Genomic DNA, 15,390 nt, shown 5'->3' with positions numbered 1-15,390 from the left:
TAAAAACACCTGGATCCGCGGTCCTCCCCGCCGACAGGCTGACTGCCCGCGCGCTTTAAATGCGCTCCTTGTGTCCGTCCTGCTCACAACAGGAGCCGCGTCCAAGATCGCGGGAAAGACGCGCCCCCTCCGCCGCGCCCGGGGACGTGCGTCATTCAAGGGCCTTTTCATGGTGATTTCACACGTACATAAATCTTGCACAAGTCAGTTGTATCGAACAAAACTGAGCAAGGATGCGTTTTGCCGCTGGAATTTCCATGCGGAATCTTAGGTGTTAAATAACTTGAGGTGTTCTTGTCGGGCTGAAAATGATGATCTCATCACGGCGGACTTTCCATAGGCCGCACCAAATTCCGCTCAAACAGAACTGCAGCTCAAGGATGAATTGTGTGTGTGTAATTACGTCAAACAATAAAGCAAATTAGAACGTGTACGACCTGACCCCTTTTGAGAGAAGAGCTTAGATTAGACCCATCTTGTGCCAAAACCTTACATTTATTCACTATAGTGTGTGTGTGTGTGTGTGTGTGCATGCCTGAACAAAGTTTGTAAATGTATTAGTACAATAGCTAACATAACAGCATAGTATGTTTGTTATAATGAGAGCAGAAAACAGTTTCTATATTGAAAACAATAGGATGAATTGAGGGCAGGGTTTCTCTGTGGGCCAGGCGGGCTGAAATTGCATCTTCCATGTGTCACAGGAAACATTTCGGAAAAACCTTCTTTGTCCCTTTACTTCGTGATTTTAGCATGTTTACCCACATTGAAAGTTCTAATCCAGCTCAGAGATAAATGCCCAATAAATGTCCCATATGTCTTGTAACTCAACAAGTACTTAAGTTAGTTAAAAATAATAAAGCTAATTATAATGTCGTACTGGTCAATGGAAAACAAAGCTTGTTGCTGCCCCCGATAATTGCAGTTTCTGGATAGGTGTGCACACACACACACACACACATACACACGCACATGTACAATAGTGCTTACATTTACAGCATCATTTTCCCAGAAAGGCCGAATGTGTGGGACACATTTTCAAATCAAAATAAAAAAGGATGCACCATAACGAACCAAGAGCATTCCATGTTGTGTTGTTAGAGACAAATTATGGAGAGGGCTTTATGAAGGTTTTCGAGTCCAAAAGTAATTTACACTTTTTTGTGAGTGGAAAATCCTAGTCTTAAAGTTGTAGACTCACCCAATTACGTTTACTTAATATGGGTGTAAACTTTGTTCCGTGGGGTCTTGTATAACAATCGTCAAATTGTTAACATCACTATCCTTCTTGTCATTTATGAACACTCAACACATTTGATATTTGTTTTTAATGTTAGTTTCCCCACTGTAATGGAGTGTCATTTTCTTTGCTATTGGTTCTTCCGCCAGAATTTAATTTTAAATAGTCTTCCTCCTCATTCAGATAATGTGCCATTCATGTCATTGTAAATCCTGGCAGGAACTTTGTTACAGGCATGTGTACTCTTATTTTACGTGTGGTTTAATGAATATCTTTATTCAGTCTTATTTATGTGTAGGAATTAAGTGGCATTTTCTGGGCAAATTTATCAATTACCTGTAATCAATTTGATAATAGTTGTGTTTTATGGTTTAGTTTTTTTTTTGGATCCAGGTTGAATTTCCTTTGAATGATCCTGTTGACTTTTTTTCTGGTTATACCACAAAATGTGGCCTTAAACTATGAACTCATAAAAAAACTTAATAACTTCACAATTAAATCGCCAAATTGGTAAAAATTCTCTGCCATTCTGATTTGTAACAAGGAGGTGTAAAGTAAACTCAGTTGGCCTGTTAATTTCATGGTGGCAACCAATCGGTGTGGCTTTCTTCTGGTCATGTGATGTGCCTGGTCTCAGAGGTATGGGTCTAGATGGCCACAGCCTGGAGGAAAATGCTGCTTGTTTAGTACTATTCTGATGACATCTTACCAGGAGGATTTGGGAGAAGAAAGAATACAGTAACTATACACCATTTGGCGAACTTCACAAGAGTTTTGCTGTTTAATTTTACAAGATAAAGAGAGAGAGCGAGAGATACAGTAATGGCCCTGAAGTAGGGAATGACTTTGTAAGCACTAGCCTACTCAAACAGAGCCGGAAGATATCATGAGTTCAGGCAAAGCAGAGTTTCTAAAAATTATAAGCTTATGTAGTGCTTCTTCTGATAATAACTATTCTTAGCAGGAACAGGACTTGATGCATTTTGAATGTCTTGACCAACATACCCACCCTTTTGATTAATCATCAGGCAATTGAAATGACCGGATGGGACTGCTTATAGGGGTTAAGCAAAAAGGACAATTAGTAAAGTACAGTGTCGGAAGATTATCATAGTATTCTGTGATGTTCTTTTCTGGTTCTTTGCTCAGCGAAATTGGATTAGGAGCAGTGTTTTGCTCCTTCTGGAGAGCCGATAGGGGTGTGCAGGTGAAAAGGAAATTAAGGACTGAACGTGTTAGAGTGCTCCCTGTTCCACTTGTCAGACACAGGACACTGTGACCTCTGCTCACCACACAGATGCATACGCATAGTGACTGACTTTCACATGGGTTTCATTTTATATGAAGGTTAGAAGTAACGTGCTCGTATAAAAATGGCTAAATATGTTGATGGCTAAATAGTAATTAAGCAGATCAGTGGTGAAAATGCAAACGGAAACAAACAAAACCGAAGATCAAACGCAGCTCTTGATGCCGGTTAGTTAATTGCACATCAGCAGTGTTCTAATGTGTTTTATTCTCACTCACTGAAGAGAACAGGCAGCCCGCCCAGGATTTGAATTTTAGGGTTTAGCGGGGGGGGTGGATCAAAGTCACGGCTTAATCCCCTCCTCCATTCTCAGACTTTGTAGGGTGACACTTCATAAAAGTTCACTCCCAACCCGTCGATCCGTTGTGAATTTAGATGGGCGAAGGCCTCTTTGCCTCGGCGCGCCGCGATGCGCTCGCGGTAAAAGCTGGCGCCGGGCCAGCAGACGGGCACACGCGGTGCTGTGCCAGGGATCGCCTGGCAGCGCCCCCGATGGACAGGCCAGACGGGTACATGCAGTGCTGTGCCAGGGATCGCCTGGCAGAGCCCCCGATGGACGGGCCAGACGGGTACATGCGGTGCTGTGCCAAGGATTGGCTGGCAGTGCCCCCGATGGACAGGCCAGACGGGTACATGCAGTGCTGTGCCAGGGATTGGCTGGCAGCGCCCCTGATGGACGGGGCTTGCGGGTACATGCAGTGCTGTGCCAGGGATTGGCTGGCAGCGCCCCCAATGGATGGGCCAGATGGGTACATGTGGTGCTGTGCCAGGGATTGGTTGGCAGCGCCCCCGGTGGACGGGGGCTGGCGGGAGCGGGCGCTCTGTGCCAGGTAAACGCCTGCATCGGGCCTGCAACTGTTTTACACGTCGTCTGGCTCTCTTCATATTTCTACTGGATAATGGCTCCCATAACTCAGGGAGTGGCTGGGATCCAGGCAGCTTGTGGTTGGGCGCAGCTTTGTATAATAAAGAGCAGAGAGAGAGAGAGAGGGAAAGAGGGGGAGAGGGAAAGGGAGAGAGAGAATGAGAGAGGGAGAGAGGGAGAGAGAGAAAGAGAATGAGAGAGGGAGAGGGGAAGAGAGAGGGAGAGAGAAAGAAAGAGAGAGGAAGAGAATGACAGGGAGAGAGGGAGAGAGAGAATGACAGGCAGAGGGAGAGAGAGAGAGAAAGAGAGAGAGAGAGAAAGGCCCTGAGGTAGGGACTGAATTTGGAAGCACTAATCTGCTCAAACGGGGCCAAACGAGAGCAGAAAATGGGAGTTACGCTGCGGTTAAACAATGGTCAAGTTGTTTTAGGGAATAATGCTGTTTTCACCATTGTTTCCCGACTCCAGTGCGACCCACAAGCCCGCCTAAGCATTTAATAACACTCCAGGTGGGGCTATAAAGCACAATCCGCCCGCCAGACATATTTATTAACTTTACATCTCACACAAGACATTCAACACAGACGTTCAAGTAGGGTTTTGCCTCCAGAAATAGGGCACTAGTTGCAGTGTCTGCCATGATTCATGATTCCATTGTACTGCCCCAGCCGTTTCATCAGAATCCATCGAATGATCACACGCATTCTAAAGCTTTCTCCTCAGTTTTTATTTCTGCTTAAATAAAGTCACAGAAGTAAACGGTGTCACAGGTACAGTACGTGAAAGATGTCACAGCTATGCGACAGCTGTCTTTCGCTACGCATGCTACTGTTCGTGACGGGGAACACTCTGTGGTAGAGCAGGTGTCTGCTTTTTAAACACGGGCTACTTCAGTTGTGCAAACAAAACCTTGTGAACGCTTATAGAATTTCAAATGTCAGAAATATTTATCCGAAGGTAGGGAGATTGGAAGCCCTGCACCACAAATAGATTCGATAATGACATTTACGTACCTTCCGAATGGCACTTTTCTAAGACAACCATAAATTAGCAGCGTCGTGAAACGCATGACGTATACACATATAGAATGCATGCAGGCTAGCTGCGGAGTTTGTTTGCAGTGAAAGCCAGCCAGCCCTCTGCGGTTTTCTGAACGCAGACAGGATCTTTTGCAAATGGTGGCAATTTTGCCTTCATCGAACCCCCTGAAAATGCTTATTAAATTCTGGCCAAAGTGTTTCCCCAGAGCCATACTGTCCTTGTTAGACTGGTAATGACCACATTAAAAATAATGTTGAAGACTATGTCCCACGGACTCTGGGAGCTATATAGGGCCTGATGTTTGAGACAGGGTAAGAGATCATTTAGTTGTCTTTCCCTGTATTATTATCATTGCTACTACCACTACTACCTTACATTTAGTTCTGCACAGTTTTCTGCTGGACAGTTTCCTTATAGTTTCTTATATAAATTTTTAACAGTTTAGTCATGAAAGGCAGGTGAGGTCATTTGATTGGCTAAGCTACCATGATCTGTCAATCACAGAGCAATGAAAAAAACGACTGGGCTCCAATTAGTGAGTCATCATTGGTACATAAAACCCACCCACTAACTAAATGGTTCACACAACCCTTTTTCATTACTTAGGAGTTAACTTCCTTTTTCCATTCTCGTTTTTCTCTCATTCTTTCTGTGTTTTCTTTTAAGACTGTAGGGCTTTTGCACCCAATCTTCCCAAATTAGGACAGCAGACACCTGGGTATGGTCTGTCCCAAACAAAACCTGGCCCTGGCGATGTCCACAATCAGCCAAGAAGTCAGTCTAATGAGGCCATTGGCAGATCATTCTAAATATACCCTTTCTCAGTAACACTGTCAGAACCTTTTAGAATTGCAAATCTTGCTACAAAACACCTTGATGCTGAAATGTAAAAGGGTTTATATGAGATTTTGAAGTGGGGCGGTCATAAATGCCCCTGCTCTTGAAAAAACATGAAAATCTCCACACATCATTATAGCCACTTTACATCATATAAGATCTTATAAATCCAGGGTGTTACACATTTATACTGCCAAATATTATAAGGTCAAATAGGCTCAGGAATGTCTGTGGATGGGAGGGTTGTGAGGAGGGTAGGATGAGGTTGGAGGTGCATTGTGGGTCACGGTGGGTGGGGCTGGAGCAGACAGTCGTACCTGCCAGGCTGCTGACTGTGTGGTTCTGTGGTTGCCCCCCCCCCCCCCCCCCCGGCGCTCTGGGGCCACAGAGGGCCCAGGACGGCCAGGCCACAGCCGCGTAAACAGCGCCCGTGCCCGCCTGTGCCCGCCCGCCCGCCTGCCCGCCCCTCTGATCTCCGCGGGCACCTCCTCTGTCTGTGAGGTCCCCCCGTCCCCCGGGGCAGCCCCCCCCCCCCCCCCGGCTCCCGTAATGAGGGGGCAGAAGCCGCGTTCGGTCCTCCCGGCGCTCGGCGGCCCGACCCCTGCCAGCGGCGAGCCGACGCAGGAGTTCCCGCGGCCCGCCGTCATCCCTGGCACACGGGAGTCCCACCCTCCACCACTGAGAAGCATCCCTTTCATTCCCCCCCCCCCCATCTGGAACCCCCCTGCTGTATTACTAGCTGGCACGCCATCATTCGGGTCGTCATTTTGGGGTTTTTGCCCTTTTATTTCTGTTTCTTTTTTCTGTTGTTGTTGTTGGCGAGGGGGTGGGGGGGGGTGGAGGGGGCTGTTTTTATTTTTTACTCGTGACGCTCGGTCCGGCGTTTCCGAGCGATGCTGTCATGTGGTGGTGACGGATCGAGCCCCGGGGAACGTGGTCAGACCTCCCGGCCCGGCCCGCCCCCCCTGCCCGCGCCTCCCGCCCCCTGCCCCCCCCCCCACCCCACTCGCGCCTGTCTTCCAGCTGGCCCGAGCACAGAGTCACATCCTCAGTAGAGATGAAGGCGACACGTGGGGGAGGAGGAGGAGGGGGGGGTATAAAACTCCCAAAAACAGGGTCCCGAATAAGCTTTGATTTAGCCCTGGACGGCCCAGAAGAGAGTGGTTTGGGGATGCCGTGCCAAGCATAACTGACATAACAGATCTGTGGTTTTCGGGGGCGGGGGGCGGGGGGGAAGAGGCCCTTTCATTGTGCTGGCCCGTTCCCGCCAAGCGGGGCATTCCGTGCGGAACGCTCCCTCCGCCGTCCCGAGCTTCTGAAGCCCGGCGGTTTTTCGGAGAGACCGCCGGCGACGGTGGCGGGTTCCTGGGGGGGGGGGGGGAGGGGGGCCACGAGGGGCGTCTCTCACGGCAACCGTCCATCCCGTCCCGCGGCGGCGAGGTTGGCGACTCCGCCCTGGTTGGCGACCGGCGAGCAGATCGCCGCGGAGCTGGGGCGGGCCGTCGGCAGTGTGACTCAGCGATCCTGGAGCTCGCTCGACATCGACATCTTTCTGTCCTCTGACTCCGGGCGTCAAAACAGCACTTAACATCGCCGCGCCTGTTCCGCCGGGGCTGACTCGCTGTTAACACTCATCCTGTCCAAGCCGGAGTTTAAAGACGTTGTCAGTTGTCACGGCCGAGGCCAGCTCATGTCTCAACCGTGAGCGTCGAGCTGGAATTCTCCTCGCAACTTTTTTCTGGCTCGCAATCTCTTAATCTTCTTGGCACGGTACCTTTTCAAATTTGCGTCTGCTTCAGATCATGTTCACTGTTATTGTAAGCGTGCCTTTTTTTCCCACGTCGGGGCCAGTGTTGTAGCTAATATGAATGAATGCTGATTTTGCCAAAAAAGGATAAATATATATTGAAATAGGGTCTATCCCAACCCCCCCGAGTTTTCAACGTCAGCTGTCAGCCGGGTGATTCATGGCTCCAAGCTTTTGACTCGTTGCAGCTCAACTGACCAACGAGATGTGAAATCCGTTAAAGCGAATGCTCAGGTGACCGCTGGCCTCGCTGCACGCCTCTGTCCTAAATATTCCATTACAGAACATTCTTCACAACTGATTTGTTTTTGTATTTAAAATGAACCGTGCACAGGAGTCCCAGAACAGCCTGGGCTGCTGTCGCTCTTCCTTCAAGCTATCGATCCACCGTTCCGCCTAGCCTAGCCTAGCCTAGCCTAGCCTAGCCTAGCGTAGCCTAGCTCACGCGGTTGAGCCACTCGGTTCCTTTTGAGCCAGGCCTTCGCCTCCCTGTCGGGAACGGGAAGATAGAGAGATCCGCAGGGAAACCTGCCGGACCGCAGCCTCCGAGGACAAAGTGGAGAGACCTTTGTCCCGAAGCGTCCCACTCCGTCAACCTGGCAAACAAACGGGGTCGTGTCCGAGCGCAGAACATCACACCCCGTGTCAATCTCTTCACGCTGGCCCCCCGGCCCCCACCTCTGACATGGTTACAGGGACACGGGCAGCGGTCCCCGGACTGGATCTTCACAGAGCGCGTGTTATTCGCCCGATCCCCCCCACCCCCCCCTTCACCCCCCCGCACACACACACTTTTGTGGTGATAATATTTGCGCTGGCGGCTGTGGGAAAGGACAGGCACCTCGCTTATAAATGACGATTTAAAGACGGAGGGGGCTTGTGTGCTGATGGTAATCGGGGCCCCCTGGGACCTTGTCTCTCGCCCTCTATTCAGTGCCATTCTCTCCACACCCCCACCCCCCCCCCCCCCTCCACCCCCCTGCGAGAGTTTTGGGGGGTGCTTTCTGTGCCTCGCTGCTTCCACTTCCTCACCACCCCAGTGCACTCTTCCAGGCAGGCCGGGGGGGGGGGGGGGTGGGGGTTGGGGGGGGGATGGGAGGGGGGGGTGTATAGAGGTGTATGTGCAGGGGGTGGGGGCACTGGTCGAGCTGCTGTGCGCCTGAAAGAAGCCCCCCCCCCCCCCCTGAAAGGAGGCTTTTGTTCGGGATGGGGAGCGGCACTGTCCGTCAAAATGACAGGCAGGCCAGCGGTGCTCGTCCTGCCACACCTCGGGGGGGGGGGGGGGGGGATGGGGGTGTTGGGTCCTCCTCAGCTGCTCCGGAGGGGGCGCTGACGTCAGGCCCCGTGTCCGAAAAAAAAAAAAATAAAAGCGTTCCTGCCTGCTGGAGGCCTACGGGCCCTTACAGACAGACCGAGCGCAGGGACAGGGGCTCGCGTGCCTCCTCGCTGCTCAGCCCCTGCGTCTGACCACCTACCGCTCTGCTAATCAGCATCTGGGTCCGATTCCAGCGCCCCGCGGAACGGGCTGGAGAGGCGCTGGACGTGTCCACGGAGCTGGACGGGCTGCTCGGGCCCGCGCGCCGCCGTCTGGACTCCATCAGCCTTCGGCTTCAATTTGACGCAAGCGTTGTTTTTTAAAAAAAATCTTCATCAACACAGGCCGGCGAGTTCGGGAATCGCCGAACAACTAAAACTCGGCAAAACGTGCCTGAGGAGAACAAAAAAAAAAATTGCGGACGCTTATTTTTTGGGTCAGAGTTGAGGGGGGAAATGCTAATTGGACCCAGGCTGAGGTGTAAGCATCTTCGAAGCCCGTGACGTTTGGAGATAAACAGAATAACTTGTTCCCCTCCCACAGACTGGGCTCGGAAAGCACTGATGTCAAGTTCGAAGCGATCCTGCTGGGAAAACACTTGTATTAACTGCCTCGTATTTTAAAAAAAACACGACGTTTCACACCAGCTGCAAGCTCCGAAGAGCCTTCATTTCATTTGTGGATCGCTGTTTTCCATCGGGGCCTACTTGCGCCATTGCGTAGCGCGGCCTGCCGTCTCCAGCGAACGGCCTTCGGTGGGACGCGTGTAACAGAAGATGGGCGGGAGTCCTGGCTCAGCACCGCTACGCTGTATGTTCACACGCGGAGACTCCCGTCGGAGAAGTCGTTCTGCCAGCTTTCCAGCGTCCACGTCCTCCCCTCACGCCCACGCGTTAGCACAATTTTGGCCGGTTAGGAGAGAGCGTCGCTGCTACGCCGTTCGTTTTCCTAGCCACCACCCTTACCCCAGCGTTACGCTCTTAAATCTGGCACCATTTTGTGATCGCTTTACACGGCTGGATTTTTTCGGGTGGAGGCACAGCCGTTGAAGTGCCACGATCGAGGCTGCGACAGCGGCGATCCGCCTGAGATTCGAACCCGCAAACCCTGCGCTCCAGGGTCTACTGTTTCCCCCTGCAGCCCATGACCACCTGGCTGACTGCATTTCAGGAGATGCAACCGATTCTGCCTCCCATTGGTTCAAGACAGTTAGCCCCCCCCTCCTTTCATGTGCTTTTACCATAGGCTATTCAGTCACAATGACATCATCGTTCACGTCATTCTCATGACATATCACATTACAATCAATCAACATGACATGGAATGTGATATCTTAGTTCGTTTCAGTTATTCAGATAAATGAAAATGGTGTTTTTTTGTATCCATGAACCTGGGTCTTTTATTCTGCCTCAGCTGAACTGAATTATTTACCTATCTCTGATGAAGTCCAATTTGCAAGGGTGGAAAACACTAGAAAAGGAAGGACTCAGGCACAAATACCTCAAGATTCTTTCAGATTTCATACAGTGGTACATACATATATTTTATATCATATTTCAATTCCATTCATAGTACAACTACATGTGAACATGCATAATGTAGTTGGACTGCTGTCATTGTATAGTGTCTTTTTTGCTGCAATCTTGAATTTGGGGTTTCAATTTTCCGAAAACATTTTTTGCATTCTTTACTGGCTTAGTCCACACAGCTCTGTGAAACAGGAGTTTTCTAATAAAGGAAAGTCCCTGAGCCACACCATCTCTCCTGGAGACTAAAACGCCCAGTGTTCATTCAACACTACCAGAGTACATGTGAGTCAAATAGGGACCGTATGTACTCTGTAAGAGTTGATTTAACACTGAACATTTTACTGTGTGGCACAGGCAGAATGTGATGTGTCAGTTACCTCACTGTACTTGATGTGTCCATTATCCCACTGTACCTGTTGTGATATTTACCCTACTATACTTGATGTGTCCATTATCCCACTCTTGCTCTAGCCTTGGACAAGATAAGGTTACTACAATTACTAATGCAGCTACTACTACTAATACTACTACTACTACTACTACTAATAATAATAATAATAATAATAATGTAAAAACATATACACACAGAAAAATGTTATAAATGCATAAATATAAGAAATGTTTATTTTTAATAAATAATTTTTCTAATGAATATAATATTACTGCACATGAATAACATGCTAAATGTATAGGAATGTACTGTGATCGTTTGTACCATGCATCTGCCTAATGATTTAATGGTCTAGCTCTGGCTTGCAGAAAATGGCCGTAAACAAAATTGAACATGACAAATGACCAGGATAATTTAGGGAACAGACAGGGGGGGGGGCTCTGTACCCTAAATTATCTTAGAAGATCTCCTTTCATCTGCACGTCTGGCACAGGCTTTATTGGCCAGAAAGGCGGAGGTGCTGTCAGCGACAAGAGGTGGGATCTGCACCCCCTTAATCAGGGCTCTCCGGGCCGGTCGGGGAGGCGGGTCCCGCGGAATTCCTCATTTACCGACCCCCCCACCCCCCCACACCCTGAGCCGCCACCGCCGCCAGTCTCCCGGTCGGAAGCCGCGCGGGTCGGGTGCCGAGCTCCTCCTCCGTGTGAGGTCCGACTAGCGAGGGGGTGCGGAGCCCGCTGGCAGGACAAACACGGGTGGGACCTGGCCGTGTACGCGTTCCCCCCTGCACTCGAATCGCGCACGCTGTGCTTTCGCTACGGAGGGTAACGAGGTCCCGGGCCCGCACCCGGAGTCACGGGTCAGCTCCTTACCCCGGGCACAGATCAGGCCCAGGGGGAGAGAAAGATAATCATCTCCCTGTGCTGCAGTCACAAAGCCTTCACATCAAATTTGGGATGTAAGGGCTTTAGGGCGATGGACGGGATCTCTGAGGAAACAGAGACAGAGGAAACAACTGTTTTACATCTTGTTTTGCAAATACATATTAGCGTATACAAGGCTATGGATTGAAATATGCATTGTTTTATATTGTTCTATGTATTGTTTTTCAATATATATAGGCATATTGAATACCTTGTATGTATAAATATTAGCCTTGTGAGGAAGTGATTTTCCATCTCCCAAAGTTTCAATCCATAGTGCCCTATTCAAAACAAATATATAAAAGTGTACCACATAATAGTAGCATTGCATCAAAAACTAGTATATAACAATATTACACTCTCTTTCTTTCTCTCTCGGTACTGCATATGTAATTCAATATATATATGCTTAAATGTATTTATTAATTCATAGTACATAATTCAATCCATAGCTTTGTATTGAAAAAAAAAAAAATACATGCTACAAGTAAAAAAAACAAATATTGTCCATTCATCTTTCCTTACAAGGTCTCTGGTGTTCAGATCTTGACTCACACAACATGTCCAAAGGATGCTTTGGGTTTTTCTCCTCCATTTCTGAACTTTAAACTTCTCTTTTTGTGTGTTTTTAGGCCGAATATGCGAAAAATAAGGCTTCGCTGCCGGGACAGTTTTGAAAGGGATTAATTTACCTTTGTGTTTAAAATAAATGTTTGCGGCATTCCCCGCATTTTTTGGCAGCCCGCGTTGGGGTGGCGGCCTCGGGACTTGGCGTGCGGGCGCCGCGCGATGCTCGTGTGTGGTCCCGCCGGCGTGCGGCGGGGGCCGCGACGCGTCGTGAAGGTGGGTGGCGAGACGGGGGGGGGGGGGGGGGGGGCGGGAACAGGAAGCCGCCGCTACTGACGTACCTGCCAGTGCCCTCCTGACACCGGAGGCACGCGCGAGCGGCGTACGCAGGCTACAGCCACAGAAGCACCCACACAGCACTGCGTTTAGGAGAGAGAGAGAGAACCATGAGCCACAGAAACACACACAGCACTGCGTTTAGGAGAGAGAGAGAGAACCATGAGCCACAGAAACACACACACAGCACTGCGTTTGGGAGAGAGAGAGCCATGAGTACACTGTGCTACAGCCACAGAAGCACACACACAGCACTGCGTTTGGGAGAGAGAGAGCCATGAGTACACTGTGCTACAGCCACAGAAGCACACACACAGCACTGCGTTTAGGAGAGAGAGAGAGCCATGAGTACACTGTGCTACAGCCACAGAAGCACACACAGCACTGCGTTTAGGAAAGAGAGAGAGGCATGGGTCCACTGTGCTACAGCCACAGAAACACACAGCACTGCGTTTAGGAGAGAGAGAGAGCCATGAGCCACAGACACACACAGCACTGCGTTTAGGAGAGAGAGAGAGCCATGAGCACACTGTGCTACAGCCACAGAAACACAGAGAGCCATGGGTCCACTGTACTACAGTCACAGAAACACAGAGAGCCATGAGTACACTGTGCTACAGCCACAGAAACGCAGAGAGCGTTGGGTCCACTGTGCTGCAGCCACAGAAACACAGAGAGCCATGGGTCCACTGTGCTACAGCCACAGAAGCACAGAGAGCCATGGGTCCACTGTGCTGCATGTTTACAGGCTGCTCTGTGACTGCTTCAGAATGCGTACAAAAGATAAGGTCTCATATGTTGATCCATATCGAGCTGGAAACTTTATGCATTATATGGACATTGAGCAGAGCATTGTTATGAGTCCAGCTTTCTTTTATTTTCTTTCTTTTTTTGTCAGAAATTACAATAAAAGGCCGGAAATATTTTTTAAAAATATATAAGGCTAGTTTACCTTAACCTAATACCAAGGTAAAAAAAAAAAGAAATTCTGAATTTTGCTCATTTTATCCATTCAGTCACAGAGTCATTCTATTTTACTGTTCTAATGCTAATTACCTTAGTGAAAATAGTTATACACACACAAAATACAATTAAATATGTCAAACTATAGTGACATAAATCACTTTAAATTATAATGTATAGATAGCTTATGTTCATTGTATCACTGTTTTCCGCACAAATGAATTTAATTACTTCTCCACTGAGACTTTTGTTTGACATTTCATGACGTTTTATGATGTATTTTTACGATGTATCAAAATTCAGTCCTCTGATTCAGACTGTGCAGAAGGAACAGACTATAATGTTTTAATAAGTGAAAATGTGTTTTCTTTAAGGCTATAATACCAAGCACTACAAAATTACTCTTCCATAAAATGCATGGGAAAAGCATTTGTTGACAATTGTGTGCATTAAGAGACTCATATAAAACAAAAGCAAAAAAAAAAATTCCTGTCTCTCAATGGAAGTTCTCTCAATGGAATACTTTTTATTTGTTTTGGTAGCTCCCCCTTGTGGTCACGTGAGCAAACTTCAAACATTCAAATGCAATTTGAGAAAGGGGCGAAAGACAGACGGGGATGAATATTCCATACATTTCTCTGAAATCATCCACCGACATTTCGGGACTGGTTAGAGGAGCGAGCATCCTGTCGAACGCGCCCCTGAAAACACAGGACCTGGAGTGGGACGGCCCAGCATGGCCATCTGTGTTCCTGCCAACCTCGCCTTCCACACAGCCCCCCCCCCCTGCCTAAAACTGACAGGTAGGTCCCACGGCGCTGACCCGTTTCGCCGGGCCGATCCGGTCAGGAGGGGGTTAACGGGGCGGGGGTGGGGGGGCGGGGGGGGAGTGGGCGGAGCTGACACGGGAATGAGAATTCCTGCTTGCGGTGGCTGGTAGTAGCTTCCGGTTGCTCTGGGAAATCAGTTAAACTGAAGCCATCCTGTGAATCCCAGAGAGGGAATAAATCATCCTTAACTAGCCCCCTCACACACCATTCTGAGCGCAGGCCAAAAAACCCCAGGCATGGCGTTCTTTCCTTTTTTTTTTTTTGCTACGGGATCCATCTCTTTTCCCTGAAATACGCCCCCTCCCCTCCCCACGCACGCACACACACACACAAACACACACACACACAGTCCACTGACACACACACACACACACACACGCACACTTGCAAAACTACTCTGCGGAAAACACAGCACGCCATTAAAGAGCGGGTCAGCCTTGAGGTCTCGTGGAACAGGCAGCTACAGCCCCGAACCCTCCACCCTCGGCCCTCCCCGCAGTCCCTGCAGTAGCCCTCTCTGTCCAGATGTCCTCATCCCGGCTCAAAGAGAAGGCATAACTCCACACGCTGGGAACGGGAATGAGTAACGCCGCCCTGACAGCAGCGAAGACACTTTTAGTAGGCTTCATAAGACACTGATCATTCACAACGTTTCCCACAGCCGCATATTTAAAAAAGAGCGTTATTCGGAGGTAACAACAAGGATTTATGGGTCCCCCACAACATGGCCTGAAACGGAGCCCTCCCTCCTTGATTTACTGTGTGTTTCTTGCCGCCACACTGTAGAACGAAAACATTTAAGTCGACTAGAAGATAACAGAAGGAAGGCAGGGCCTAGACTGCCTCTCAAATCGAGCATGCACGATATTCACGATGACAAGGCTTGTAATGATCTTGGCGAGTTGGTATTTGAAAAGAGAGATTGTTAAAAAAAAAAGAAAAAAAGAACAGTTTAGACGCGGGAGCGTTTGTGTGGAAGGACTACATTGGAGGGGAACAGCGGGGAGAAAAGCTTGAGGGAGCGGGAAGAGGATCTGGCGCCATCTACAGGAGGAGCTGAGGAGTGCAGTAACTGGGGGCTGTCCACTTGGCTCGGACTGTCAGAGCCACAGACTTGGGAACATCAATCTTTCACTGTAACACATGTAGAGCATGAAGGGATGTACCCAGATATCCATTTCTCTTGGCAGCACACTCCCCATCCCCTCGAAACATAAATTGTAACGTAGCAATACTAGGATTTCAAAAATAACAGTGCAGTTGCGCCAGATAATGACATCCTTCCCTGCTGAATGTGGAAGAAGCGCTGACACCTATAGGCCCCTTTTTTTCATGCTCTCGCTGAGGTTAAAAGTGAACATATTCTTAGAGACACGGGGTAAAGTACATAAAGGAACGTCTGAAATTATCTTGGTGGTGTCTCAGCGAGCAAAAATA

Source organism: Anguilla anguilla, chromosome 6 (assembly GCF_013347855.1).
Source record: "Anguilla anguilla isolate fAngAng1 chromosome 6, fAngAng1.pri, whole genome shotgun sequence".
Taxonomy (NCBI): domain Eukaryota; kingdom Metazoa; phylum Chordata; class Actinopteri; order Anguilliformes; family Anguillidae; genus Anguilla; species Anguilla anguilla.
This window is presented reverse-complemented; position numbering follows the sequence as displayed.